This window comes from Misgurnus anguillicaudatus, unplaced genomic scaffold, assembly GCF_027580225.2.
Source record: "Misgurnus anguillicaudatus unplaced genomic scaffold, ASM2758022v2 HiC_scaffold_32, whole genome shotgun sequence".
Classification (NCBI taxonomy): Eukaryota; Metazoa; Chordata; class Actinopteri; order Cypriniformes; family Cobitidae; genus Misgurnus; species Misgurnus anguillicaudatus.
In genome coordinates this window covers 2,946,098-2,959,772 of record NW_027395282.1, presented here as the reverse complement: position 1 = coordinate 2,959,772, position 13,675 = coordinate 2,946,098, and the positions used below count along the sequence as shown (strand labels likewise).

The 13,675-nt window shown below is 39.0% G+C and overlaps 2 protein-coding genes and 1 long non-coding RNA gene across 7 annotated transcripts in view; 2 read left to right on the top strand and 1 right to left on the bottom strand.

The window, feature by feature from the left end:
- LOC141363091 (uncharacterized) overlaps nt 1-13,675 on the top strand; it is a 218,808-nt gene that overhangs the window by 26,277 nt on the left and 178,856 nt on the right. The gene's annotated exons all lie outside the window — the stretch shown is intronic.
- Nucleotides 1-13,675, top strand: part of LOC129454190 (sialoadhesin) — a 238,850-nt gene that overhangs the window by 60,001 nt on the left and 165,174 nt on the right. The window contains exon 1 of one of the 5 annotated variants that reach the window (XM_073865593.1): nt 1,768-1,830. The exons of the other annotated variants lie outside the window; for them this stretch is intronic. The gene's annotated coding sequence lies outside the window, so the exon portion shown is untranslated. Of the gene's footprint in view, nt 1-1,767; nt 1,831-13,675 lie in introns of those variants that run through there. 5 annotated transcript variants of the gene reach the window in all.
- On the bottom strand, nt 2,427-4,438 carry LOC141363102 (uncharacterized). The gene is made up of 3 exons (XR_012368609.1): nt 4,116-4,438; nt 2,824-2,883; nt 2,427-2,699 (listed from the first exon to the last, which is right to left on the bottom strand). It is a non-coding gene; the product is annotated as an uncharacterized lncRNA (long non-coding RNA).

Below are 13,675 nucleotides of genomic sequence, written 5' to 3'. Positions count from 1 at the left end.
GCGAGATGTCATGTGACCTAATTAATGACTGAGTGAAATCAGGTGTTTCTTTTGTTTTAATAAAAATGCGCCAGTCAGAACCACTGCATGGCTTATAGTGAAACGTATCTTCTTGTCTTATTTGAACGTATCTGTTAACAGGTTATGGGCCCAGAGCGGAGTTAAAGTAGAAACGTTTGAGTGTTAAGACGCCGGGTAAAAGTCGCGACGGATAGCGTGTACCTGATTCTTTTAACATGAAAAGAAGAGAAAAAGAAACCGCGACGAGCCGCTGGTCTCGATTAGTCTTTGACGGAGATGAAAAAAACTACGAGCTACGGGAGACAAAGTTTTTGGGTCATCTTTATTTACAAGGACTGAAAGAGACTATTTTAAGCGAGTCTTTTGAGGAAGACGAGGAAGATACGGCGAAAAACGCCGAAGCCTATGCAGAGCTAATACAGTTCCTGGATGACAAAAGTTTGTCGCTGGTTATGAGGGAAGCAGCAGACGATGGAAGAGCAGCATTGAAGATTCTTCGGGAATATTATGCTGGCAAAGGAAAGCCCAGAGTGATTAGCTTATACACAGAGCTAACGTCATTGCAAAAGTCGCCCAGTGAGTGTGTTACTGATTATGTCATCAGGGCTGAGACCGCAATCACCGCTTTGAGGAACGCAGGTGAGAATCTGAGTGATGGACTTTTAATAGCAATGGTTCTGAAAGGACTTCCAGAGACATTTAAGCCATTTGCCATTCATGTTAGCCAGAGAGATGATAAATTGAGTTTTGCAGAATTTAAGACGAGGCTTCGAAGTTATGAAGACATGGAAAATATGCGGACAACCGTATCCGAGGACAATGTTATGAAAGAAAAAACGATTTTGTGGGTACAGCTGTTTGTGGTGCTGGTACAAACATTGTTTGTTACAAGTGTGGTACAAGAGGCCACAAAGCAAGAACATGTCAGCTTAAACAGTGGTGCAGTCAGTGTAAAAGTAACAGTCACCGCGACGCAACGTGCAGACGGGGAAGGCAGCGAGACAATGCACAAAAAGTTTCCGCAGAGCCAAGTGACAAGGAGTATGCTTTTCGGGCAAGCGACGCTGAGATGCGGGTACAAACTACCAAGAGGAAAGGCCTAATGGTGGATGCAGGTGCAACTTCCCACATCATCACGGACATCGAGAAGTTTCAGAGGTTTGACAGAGGAGCAGTTTTCAGGCCAACACACATTGCTTGGAATTGGCTGACGGCACTCGGTGTAACGGGGTCGCAAAGCAAAGAGGAGATGCGGAGGTATATTTGATTGACTACACGGGATGACGCGTCAAAGCGATGCTGAGAAACGTGCTGTACATCCCAGCATATCCACAGGACATTTTCTCTGTTTGGGACAGGCAACCCAGTCACACTGCGAGATGTCATGTGACTTAATTAATGACTGAGTGAAATCATTACTAATGTCGGCCCAATCAGCGGCAAGATGTATAAAACCACGCCGTAGTAAAGAGACAGATCGCTCAATGGGTTCAAGTTGGAATGTTGTCTTTCATTCTGGACGGTAAGGTCAGTGACTGTAACATTGAGGGTATTTTACAGTATTAAACACACATTTAATGATTTCATCAGGCTTCAGATTTTAAAAAGAACACAAAGAATGGCCTCTCAGCTACCGTAGTTGCAACTCTTGCGTCATCACAACAGGGTGTTCACAGTTCAACACATCATCTGTTTCTGTTTAATAAACGTTGTGCAACAGGGATGAACCCAGCTCAGATTTTCCCCTGACCCTGCAGGCACCATCTCGTGATCATCCACCATCTAGACTTTTGTTAAAGAGTTACTAAGGTAAAATTAAAACAGCTTTTATAATGTTTAGTTTGACAATTAAGCTGAAGTTGACAATTAAAATTTTCCTAAAGGTTTAGCTCACTGACCATTTACTGATAACTAGATATATTTGGGGAGGTTGCTAGTGCTAGATATTTTTTTTTCACAATGGCTATGTTAACATGCACAAAAATTTGTATATCTGACTAAATCTGTCGCATCGCTCAGCATTTGCATAAAATAGCCTGCTTGTCTATTTTGGCCCCGCCTTGCTCGCTCAGCGGCGAGCTCGTCGCTTAGGGCTCGCCGCTGGCAAACGGCCACTTCCATTGAAAATGAATGGTAGCCTGTCGCTCTGTCTCTGTCGCTTGTAACTAATGTGACTGGGGGGTTACTCTGTATAAAAGTCAAAACTGAGTTGGAGTTGTTTTTAAGAAGTTTTCCGATATAGGTGATAAAAACACACTTTTCAAAAGTCACAACGCTATTTTATTGCTTTAAGTAGCCTAATGTTTTAAAAGTATAAACAAACGCTGCAGAATTTAGTACAGCGCGTGCAGTGCCGTTTGAAGGAATTTGGGGGCCCCAAGCAAAATGGACATGGAGGCCCCCCCACACTCACGCAAAGCCTACAGGAACCACAGCATAGCCATACAGTTTAAGGTTTACAGTTTAAGGTTTATTTACACAGTTTGGTGGGAATTCAATAGTGATTTGCACTGTTGTTTTTTTTAACAATATGACAGCACACACTTATCAGTTTAAACTCTGGGCTGTGCATGATATCAGCTATAATTATAGAGCTTGTGGTACCTTGTGCTATAGAAGAAACATCAGCATTGAGAAGTGATCGTCTGTTGATGTTGAGGATGACGTTGATGGTGTAGCTGGGAAAGTAATTGGAAAAAAAAATCTGAAATTACCTGTTAAGTACATTTCACCATTTCACTGTTAGCATATTGAAAGAGGTCACTATAAACAGCTCAGCTCAGTGGGAGAGATTCAATCTACCTTCATCAGTGGATGTATCTTTAGGAAGAGCCTGTGCGCTGAGAAATTTAAGCAAAGCACCTTGAGAGAGAAAGAAAAGATGGTAACACTTTATAATAACAATCATATAAAGATGGTAAATTGATAGTTAATTAATCTTTAATTGTCATTTAGCTGTTAGCAAACAGTCTTTTTACTGTTAACAAACAATGAAATTATAATTAAATGACTAATTATTAGTAGTGTTGTAAATTAACAGTTTATTGTAACACACATATCTATCATATAATATATTAGGTATCGGGTAATGATTAAAAATGCTTGTAGATCTTTAAGAAACCATTTTTAAAACATCTATAAACATTACATAGATAGACGGACCAAATATTCCTAACACTTTGTTAAGGGTTACTAACTTAGTTGGTTTGTAAACTGTCTATAAACATAGACAAAGTTGCAACAAATGACTATAATACTTTGTTAAATAGTTAATAAACAGTAACAGTGAAACATGTGGGTTGTCCTGATACTGTACTTGTAACAGTGTAAACATTGCTACACAGAATAAAGTAACTGTTCAAGATCTGTTGGTAACTGTCATATTTGCATAAACTGTCACTACTGTATATCCTGACACTAGCACATTAAGATAAGCTATGAAAAAATAATGTACCTCTGCCTCTTTCTGGTAAATAACGTATAGATTGTTTACAAAGTATTTATTAAGTAAAACGATCGGTTTGCTAACAGTTAAATGACAATAACTAAAGATCAAATAACTAACAATTTACCATCTATCAATGATGGTTATTATAAAGTGTTACCGAAAAGATATGTTAGCAATAGCATTTCCATATTTTGATATTTATAAGGGATGCGGCTGCTTTCATAACCACCAATGCTTAAAAACTTCCCAAGCTATTGTTTGATGCACAGAATTTATCGTGTCGTTTTCCTAACCCCATTTGGTAGATACATTATTTTGTTAAATAGATTATCACGTTGTGGAATAGTTCGTTTCATTAGCACTTTCATTTAAACCTAATACTAAGCTACAGCAACGTCATGGAATTAAACAGCGATTTTGAAACAGTCTGCGTCTTCCTTATCTCGTTAAAAAACATATTACAGTATATAACCATATTCCGTTTGTTCGAGACAAAAGTTGACTAACTGTTCGTTACAAGCAGCATTTGCTGTCAGGCAGGTATAGCTAACATAAACAGATTTTAGCTACTGCCTACCTGCTGCAAAATTACATCATTTGCACAAGACAAGTAGAGCTATTTCATCCAATGTAAATTATTACTTACCACTATCTTGTTTTTTCTTATATTCCTCTTCCTTTCTTTTCTTTCTTTTCTGGCTTCCAGAAGCATAAATCCGCTTCATGATGACTGCCAAAGTTTTGTATTTTGCCGGCAGCAGAGATCACATGGTTGGCTGGCTGCCTGTTGTCAGCAACTAGTACTGAGAGGGGGCCCCCTTGAGGGGGATTCCGATAATAAGAGTGTCATTGCACTTTACTGCATTGCATTGACTATCAAAGGGACACAGTTTGTCGTTGCATTTATTCTCAACCAGTCGTTGTCTTGGGGCCCCAGAAAATTCCGGGGCCCCAAGCAATTGCTTGGTTTGCTTGCCTTGTCGTGACGGGCCTGGACGGACACATAAAGCTGCCTGCTGTGCTGGAGCGTGAGGGTGTAGCATACACGCGTGTACCAGCGAACAATATTATTATACTATAATAAAAATATACTACATAATAGGCATATACTATAATAATAAATAATACACAAGCTTGAATACAAATTTATAGGCGTTAAGTTGTAGAACAGCCCCTAGACTTCTTCATACTCAGTCAATTTAATACCTTAGCAGAAATATGCCAATGAAATCATTTTAATAAGGTTGTGCATATGACAGAGCAATCATGCTCTCCTGTAAGTCTTATTCGCTTATACAGTCCCACTTTTAAACTTTTTTCTGCTTTTTTCTGCTATTATTATTTATTTATTATAAACACCTTATGTAGTGGAAGAGGTTTGCGCAGCATTTATTTTTTAGGCAATAGCCTACACATTTTTTTTATCACGGTGCATGCCATATCCGAATAAATAATAATAAGAGAAAAAGGTTTAAAAGTGGAACTGTATAAGCGAATAAGACTTACAGGAGAGCATGATTGCTCTGTCATATGCACAACCTTATTAAAATGATTTCATTGGCATATGTCTGCTAAGATATTCAATTGATATTATAATATATTAGAGCCCGACCGATATGCGTTTTTTGGGGCCGATGCCGATACAGATATTAGGGAGTAAAAAGAGACCGATAACGATATATCGGCCGATATTCTTTATGTGTATATTATAGTTCAGTATATACTACAGTATATTATACTAAAGTACTGTACATAGAATACACTATATACTTTAACATAATATACTGTATATGAATAAATACAATGCAATGCAATGATCACTCACAAATGTGGTGATCCAACACTTATATTGATGTGACAAAGATATGTACTATAGGCAAGAAGTTAACAATAAACTTTATTATCCAAAATTAGTTGGATATCAGTGCACTAAACAGTAAACTTGACTTCTTATAAATAACTTTAAAACACAAAGAGAACAAAATACATAAAACTTGCATTATTTGCAGTTTTGACGAGAATAACGTTATAAAGAGAAACTTATGAAGTCATTGATTAATTTTGGCTTTACAGTAAGTTGTGTTCTTCACAAATTAGTTAGCCACTCACAGTTACGAAGACAATGCTTGACGGAGCACATACTAATGTACGCTATGTTTAATGTTATGCACAACGTGTTTATAACACAAACCCAGGGTTCCGTGCAAACTTTAGACTTTAATAAAAATAAAGCGTCTTCGCTCCGCCTCTTTTATTTAGCAAGGGTGTAGAGTTGCGCGAGCTTATTGAATCAATTGCTCTGAAATGAGCATGTTACCTAACAACACAAGCAGCAGTAATCTCATATAGTGATATATAAGTGCACGGCTGCGCGTAGTTTAAACGTGTCATTTCTCCGTCTCGCGTCATTTCTCCCGCTTGCGTTTTAACTCGCAAGTCGACAAAGAGACGGATTAAAAACACCAAATGTAAACGGGAATGCGTCTCTCTTGTCCATTTATAATCCAATGGACCAAAGCACGTCTTAATACCAGGTGTAAAAATGTTGTGAAGAAGACAATGCGTGACTGCTTCCATGCCACCTGAACTGAGAGACTGACTGACTGAAGTGAAGTGAAGGGGGTGGGGGATTGGATGATGTCACTACAGTGAGTGATCTGGGTCGCCATTAGCAACCAGTATGGCGCACTCTGCTGGACAAACAAGTACTTACATCTTTCAAATGCATTTAATGTGTTCTGTAACAAACGTTCATATCGGCGCATATCTGCGGCTTATACGCCGATACAGATATATCTGCGACATGCTCATATCGGCCGATAAAATCGGCAAAACGATAAATCGGTCGGGCTCTATAATATATGCCTATTATATAGTATATTTTTATTATATAATAATGTTGTTCGCTGGTACACGCGTGTATGCTACACCCTCACGCTCCAGCACAGCAGGCAGCTTTATGTGTCCGTCGCATTTATTACATATTCCACTCTACTCGTGAACATAAAACACCAGTTTTGGGTTTGTTTTTATCAGAAAGTGATAATGCATCAAATAAATTTACAATAAAACCAAAACGAAAAATCAAGCATTTTATGATCAAAGTTTGTTTTTGTCCACCGGAAGTTCTCTTGTTCTGAGAGCTTGTGAACAGTAGCATTACAATGCAATCCGTCTATCGTTCGTTGAGATTTTTCAAATTAAAAACAAAAATAATAAAACGAATAACGACTTGTTTTTCGATTTTTAGATTGTGCATTCAGATCAAAAATACAAAATATGAATAACGGGATTAGGACAAATTTTAATTTTGATTTTTTATTTAATACCTTAGCAGACATTTGCCAATAAAAGCATTTTAAACAGATCAGGGCTGCGTTTCCAGATAACGTTGTCTCTTAGCGCGCTACGAAGACTCTTAAGTTAAACCTTAACTACAGGTATACCTTTCCTACGTGTGTTCTCTGAACTATACCTTAGGATGTTGCTCAAGGTAAACCTTCTTAAGTTCGACCTTAGCGGGTGCTGTCCATGGTGGAGGTGCTGAATAGGTTGATATCGATTGCTCGACAATCAATTATTCACTTCATGTAATAGGTTTCGCTGCGTTATGAGATAGCGGTGTTCTTTATTAAATAAACATTTTAGAAATAGTTCAAGTTTAATTTATTAGGAATATCTGGTAAAAAAATATTTCAAATTGCAAACAACTAAATTCAACCTTCTATATTTTATATCAGACCCGTGCAAAACCCGCAACTTTATTTCCAAACGTATCATGTTTAAACTGCTCCAATTCATCCGCTATGCCTTGAAAGGATCATTTATATTAGGGGTTCCCAATAAGTGCGTTGCACAGGGGAATAAAGTGGGTTGTGCAAGTACTTGGCTGTGCATTACACTTAAAGTATATGTAGCAGAATGAAGAGTATTCGGTTTGATTATTGGCCAGTGTCATGTGAAAACCTTGAACCTATCAGCAGTTGGCTGGCAGGGTATAAAATGAGGACGCGTTTGTTACCTGGGATGCGTCGTCATTCGTACCGCCCCTTTACGGAAGTTGCAATTTATGAATGGGAGAGTTTCTGAAGTGCCGTCTCGCTGTTCTGCTGCTGTGTGTAGGCTGCCCCTGGCTTTGAGGTTAGTACGTTAGTCTTAAAGATTTGACAATGGAGTGTTTGTTTATAATCTTACGTTTCTGTATAGTTTGTCAACAAACAATCCACTGCATGTAATGGTCCGGACCGTGCATAGCACCACATTATGAACATCATCTGGTATGTATGAGAGCTATTTGCGTGGTTTTTTTCTTTTTTTATTATTATTAATTTTGCCGTCTCATGTTTGACAGATGGAGTGAAAGGCACAAGGGTTTCATCTTTATATTTCGGGACGAGATGCGCGTTTGTTAATGAACGCACTGCTGCCTTGCCTGTACTGTGTTTGTCGTTTCCTTATTTAAGCAAATAACTTTCATTTTAGTAAACCTGAACGTGGCTGTCTCTCGCTGGTTTGCCCTGTTTTTTTGAATGTGTCGTCGATTGGAGTTTGTTTTGATTTGTCATTTTGTTTCAAACCATCAATGAGATTTTGTTTTCTTTTGTTTTGTGTTCACTTGTGTATTTTGCAATTTAATTTTATTTTCTTTGTTAGATTTAAGTTTAGTTGAGTTCCCAAAACGAAAGTGACATTAATATTGTTTTTTTTTGTTTTTCTTTTGTTGTGAACTGATTTTCTCCCCTTTTGGGGGGGCTTGCTTTTGCCAGTTAATGTTTATTGTGTGTCTTTTGCTCTTTATTTATCGCGTGACGCAGGGGGTTTATAGAGGAGGGGTTTAGCCGCTATTTAACGGGTTCACACTGAGTGCAGTGCATTGATTGACTTGATTTCACCAGTGTGGGTGTGTGTGGATATTAAGTGTGTCATGTACGGATATTAAGCGTGTCGTGTGTATTGAGGGTCATAGCAGGCCATCACCCTACCCCTTAAGCCTTCTCGTGCATCTGTTTCTTTTTGTGTTCATTTCTCTTTTTGAACTTTTGTAAAGTGTTGCATTTAGCTTTGATATGTGGCTATTGAACCTATGATGTCAATGTGTTGGGTTTTTAACTTTTGTATTTAAATAAAGCTGCTTATCTTTGGTACTCCCTGGCCTATGTCTCTTTGCTCACCAATTTCTTTTGGTTACGAACCTGTGTGTCCCTTGTTTTGGGACTGAGTTCCCGGTGTATATACCGGGTGGCGTAGTCGACCATTATATAATTCTATACAGTTTTCTTAAGTATCTCATGCCACTGGCCACATTTGGCGTAGTGTCGGCAGGGTTTCCATATTTTGGGTGAGCGTGTATTTTGAGAAGCAGGTTTGGGAGTGCTTTTGATGCAGCAAATTTTTTTTTTTTTTTGTTTGGTATTGTACGGTTGGGAATTTTTCTAAAAAAAAAAAAAAAAACAATTTTTTTCATTATTTTTTTTTTCTTTTCTAAAAGGGAAGGCAGCAGTGGAGGTTATTGGTGAGTACATCTTCTCGTGGTTGACCCCTCCATAAGTGGTAAGTAGTGCATAGCGATGGAGGGAGAGTTGCAAGAATTAAGGGAGTTGGTAATACAGCTAAAGGCTGATAATGAAAAATTGCGCCAAGAACGTGTATCTTGTAAGATTAAAATTGAAGGAACTTATTCCTTGGTCACAACTTGGCACAACCCCCTGTGCTGATCAAAGACTATTGTTACAGCTGTTTATCCAATACAGTGGGGGTTAAAGATGGTCTTCTGATTGGTCAGTTGAATGTATTATGTTGGGTTTGGTCAAGTACAGTGGGGGTTAATGGTGATCTTCTGATTGGTCAATTTGAATGTATCAAGTAAGGCTTAGTCACATGGTCAAGAGATAGAGGATAAAGGTCAATGTTTTTAGGAGCTCTGGGCCTTTGCATTTTAGCTTTGCCTTTGCATTGGCCTTTTCCCCTTTCCTTTCTTTCTTCACCTAAGTTCTGGGGTTCGGGCCATTAGGCCTAGATTTCAGTTCTCAAGTGTGAATTTCTTTCTTCTAAACTTTCTTTCTTTCTCTGTTCATTATTTTATCAGGTAATATCTCACATACATTGGAAACAGTCAATTGTTTGTATTATTTACCATTTCATGCATTTATAGTGTAACCATTTCAACTGTAACTTTAAGTCAGTACTGTAATTAAACCTTTTCATTTACAAATCTGTTGTTTAGCTTTGATTTAGGTTAACACTTAAACGCTCCATATTTCTATACAATATATTCGTACTCTAGCAACGCTCTCAGACCTATTGTGTCCGAAACCGGGGAACGATTGCAGTTTTGTTCTCCTTCCGAAACCTGAGATCCCTTACAGTTTGGTGGCCCGTACGGGGATCCCTTGCGGTGAGTTTTCTGAGTTTTACTCTGATTGATCAACTGAATAAGGACTTTATCACGGTTAATCCTGTGAATGGATTAAAGGCCTTCTGACCACACGGCGGGTAAGTCTGTTTTCATTGTTTCATGGCATGGTTAGTGAAATCTCCATTTGCATGAATTGTATGAAACAGAAATAAGAAGGACCTTAAATATCCTATTTGTTGTACAGTTAGAGATTATTTCAGATTATCTCCTCGGGGATGGAAGGGAATAACTCCAGTAATGATATATTGTTTGATTTATGGAGTGAGAAAGTTGAACCTACACTTTCTAAATTATATAGAAAGGGTCTGGATTACTACGCTAATGATATTCTCACATGGTGGCGCATAGTTGGTAGTGAACAAAGAAAATCCAAACATGCTGAAATCATTGAGGCTTTGAATTACATGAAGTGCTTGGAGCTACGTAAAATGGATGGACAGGTTAAGTCTATCCTGAATTCTAAGTGTGTTGAATTGAATACCAAAAAAGCTGAATTACAAAAGTCAGAGGCAAAGATCCAAAATCTTCAAACTCAGATAGATCAACTATCATCTGAGCAGTTAGCCCTGGCTAAACAGTGTGAGAAGTATAAAGACATTATTGCAGATGTAAGGGCTAAACTAATTGTGCAAGACCCTATGTCTCCCCAAACGCTTAACAGCTATGGGACTAAAAAAGATGCTACTTGTACTAAAGAGAATGTATTTTCCAGAACCCAGAAAAGTGTTCCTATTTCAGCAATTGGGGTGATGCATCAACATGCTGAAAGAGAACCGCATGTTGTGAAAGAAGCATTAGAGAGTCACAGACCTCCTGAAGTTCCAGTAGAACCAAGCTACAGACCCGATGGCAAAATGAACAGGCTTTGTAGTTCCTGTCACAAAATAGGCCATACAGAGGAGAAATGCTGGTCACTGGGCAGGGGCAGACCTCCACCTTATTATTTAAAATGTAGGAAATCACTTTCTAAGGGCAGATGTAAGCAATCTGGTTTTGCAGGTAAAACCATTACTGAGTTAACTGCATTGTTCATGCAAGGACTCCAGCTGCTAACCTCACTTGCTAGTGGCTTAGCAGCCAGTTAGCATGTGTTTCACATTCTCATAGATGATCCTGTTTGCATTTCCTGATTTGTAATTGTTCGTAATGCATTGTTGTTTCTATAGAACACAAATTGTCGTTGTTTGTTGTACTATATGTACACATAGGCTAATGAAGTTAATTTCTTGTAACACTTGACTGTTTCCACTGTAAGTGTTAGACAAAACATTTAAGTGAGAGGTTGTTGAAGCTACATGTATTCTAGACCAGTTGTCTTGTGTTAATGGAATAACTTTTGCTCTTGAAATTGTCTACCAGTTTCAAGTTGTATGTGTTTCTATGTTGAAAGATTTGTCTCCTAAGTGGTAAACTCTGCTATTCCTTGTATAGCTGCAGTAAGACCCTAAAGAGGAGCACAAAAATGCCATGTGGCTACATTGTGTTATATAATTATGTAACCGGATTAGGCGAACGGTGAGTGACACCTGAAGCCACCTATCAGGGAGGGGCTGCCCCTTCTTAAGCATCGATTGGCTGCGGTATGTTATGCGTCATGTCCGATGTTCCGCTTGGTGCGTGTTGATAATAGCAACGGGTAAGTGTTTGTTGTGTGTTTACGCTAGCAGCTCGTACTTTCTGTGCTTGGATTTAAAACACCTCGGTTGTTGCTTTTAGCGTGTCTCTTGCCCTGTGTGTGTGGTGCCCTGGTTGCGCTGTTTAAGTGGATATTACGACTGCTCACCCTCAGGTACGTTTGTTAAACATGCTGTGGTATAAACGGGGTGGGGTAGCATTTTGTGCTAATATGAAATGCGTATGTGTGGTCTCTTGTACCCTAGTTGCCGGCGGCTGATAAGGCTGTGCTGAACCCATGCCTGTAGCAGGTTATGTTTGTCATACCATTGGTTGGTAAGTGTTTGTTATTAAAACATTTAAACATTATTGTATGTCGTCCATCGCGGTTTGATAACATTATGCTCGTTTTTAGGATTCTCCCTTTTTGTTCTCTGTGTCACTTTGTTGTGATTCCGAGTTTGTGATCTGGCGTTCGCATTGCCGTAAAAGCATCACGGTCTTCTCCACGCAACACAACGAGTACCGTAAACTGTCTGGTTCAGCTGTGTCTTGCCCCCTTTCTTACTAAATTAGAGCTATGGCGTCTTCTTGACGCGTAGGGGGACGACTAGCAGCCTCTCTATTGGGTTTTTGTTTGTTTTGCTGTAACGCATTGCGTTTCCTTTTTGTTTACCCTCTCTAGTTTTGTTTATTTTGATTTTGTTATATTGTTTTTGATAGGATTCAATGGATTAGTTATTTACTCCTTTTTATTCTTTAAAGTGTTTTGGTATTATACTGTTGTTGTTTACTCTCTGCTCCAGTGAACTGGGTCATACGTGACCGGTTAATGGTTTACTTATTGTACAACCATTGCAATTCTGTTATGACTTGTGTTTGGTCTTGTGAATTTGTTTTGATTATGTAAGATGTCATTAGTTTAATTTCATTTCATTTGATATTTCTTTTTTTCTTTCAGCTAAGGCTGACTGGTAATATTTTGTAGTATTATTTAATCCCGTATTAATCCAGTTTTCCATCTGTTGCAGGAGCTGGGGTCCCAACGGGTGGATGGAACTTTCCGGTGGTGGTTTTCCTTTTTCATTGTGTGCTGTTTAACACGAAGTGTGTGATTTATTTCATTTGAGTGCACAGTGGTGTGTGTGTGCGTGCGTGTGTGTCTATGTGGACCCAAGTCGAGATTAAGAACCCCCCTATCCTGTTGGGAACCTCAGCTCTGCTTAATTTATTTTTCTTTAACTTTCAGTTTTGTGTGTTTGCAGTGTGGTTGCCGTGAATTGAAGTAGAGTGACAACTTATATGATTAACTGCTTATTTTAATGAGATTAAGTAATAAAACTATTTTTGTATTGTACTCACGTCTCTCTACTCTTTCTTTGTTTAAACGAGGAGTGAACCTGTGTGCTTTCCCACCCTTCTGGGTGTTATTAGCATTTCCCCTGGTGCAAGTCCTGGGGTGGCGTAGTTGGAGTTCAAATATTAAATCTGTCTTTTTGTTCTAAGTTATACCCTCACGTCACATTTTGGCGTATAGTCGGCAGGGTCCTCTGAGTTTGAGTACAGAGACGTGAGTATTGTGGTGTATGTAGGTTTTTTTGTTTTGTTTGTTTTGTTTTTGTAGGAACCAGACAGTGACAGTCTCGTATTGGAATCCCAGCACACATTGTTTGCTGAATTGGCGTGCTCTATCGGTGGTAAGTTTGTTTTTGCTTATAACAATGGAGGACGAATTACGTGAGTTGCGTGATTTAGTAGCCCAATTGAAAGCAGATAATGAAAAGCTGCGGCAGGAGCATGTGCCTGAACCACAGCCAGGTCCATCTAACCCTCCAGTTTCCGCAGTCACAGAGCCTCCACTTGTGGGTGCCAGTGCTTCGGCAGCGGAGCGTCTTGTTTTTATTCCTCGAGATCGGAGGTGTCCAAAATTCAGTGGTAGATCTGGTATTGGGATTGATGAGTGGGTGGAGGAGGCTCAGGCTTGTATGCGCCTCCGCCACCTTTCTATTGCTGATCAAGCATTCTTTTTGTTTGATCATTTGGAGGGAGAGGCTAGCGAAGAAATTCGATATCGATCAGAGAACGAAAGGGAGGATCCAAAGCGAATTATTCAGATTTTACATGAATTATATGGATGTACTAAGTCGTATGTAGCCCTTCAGGAGTCTTTCTTTTCC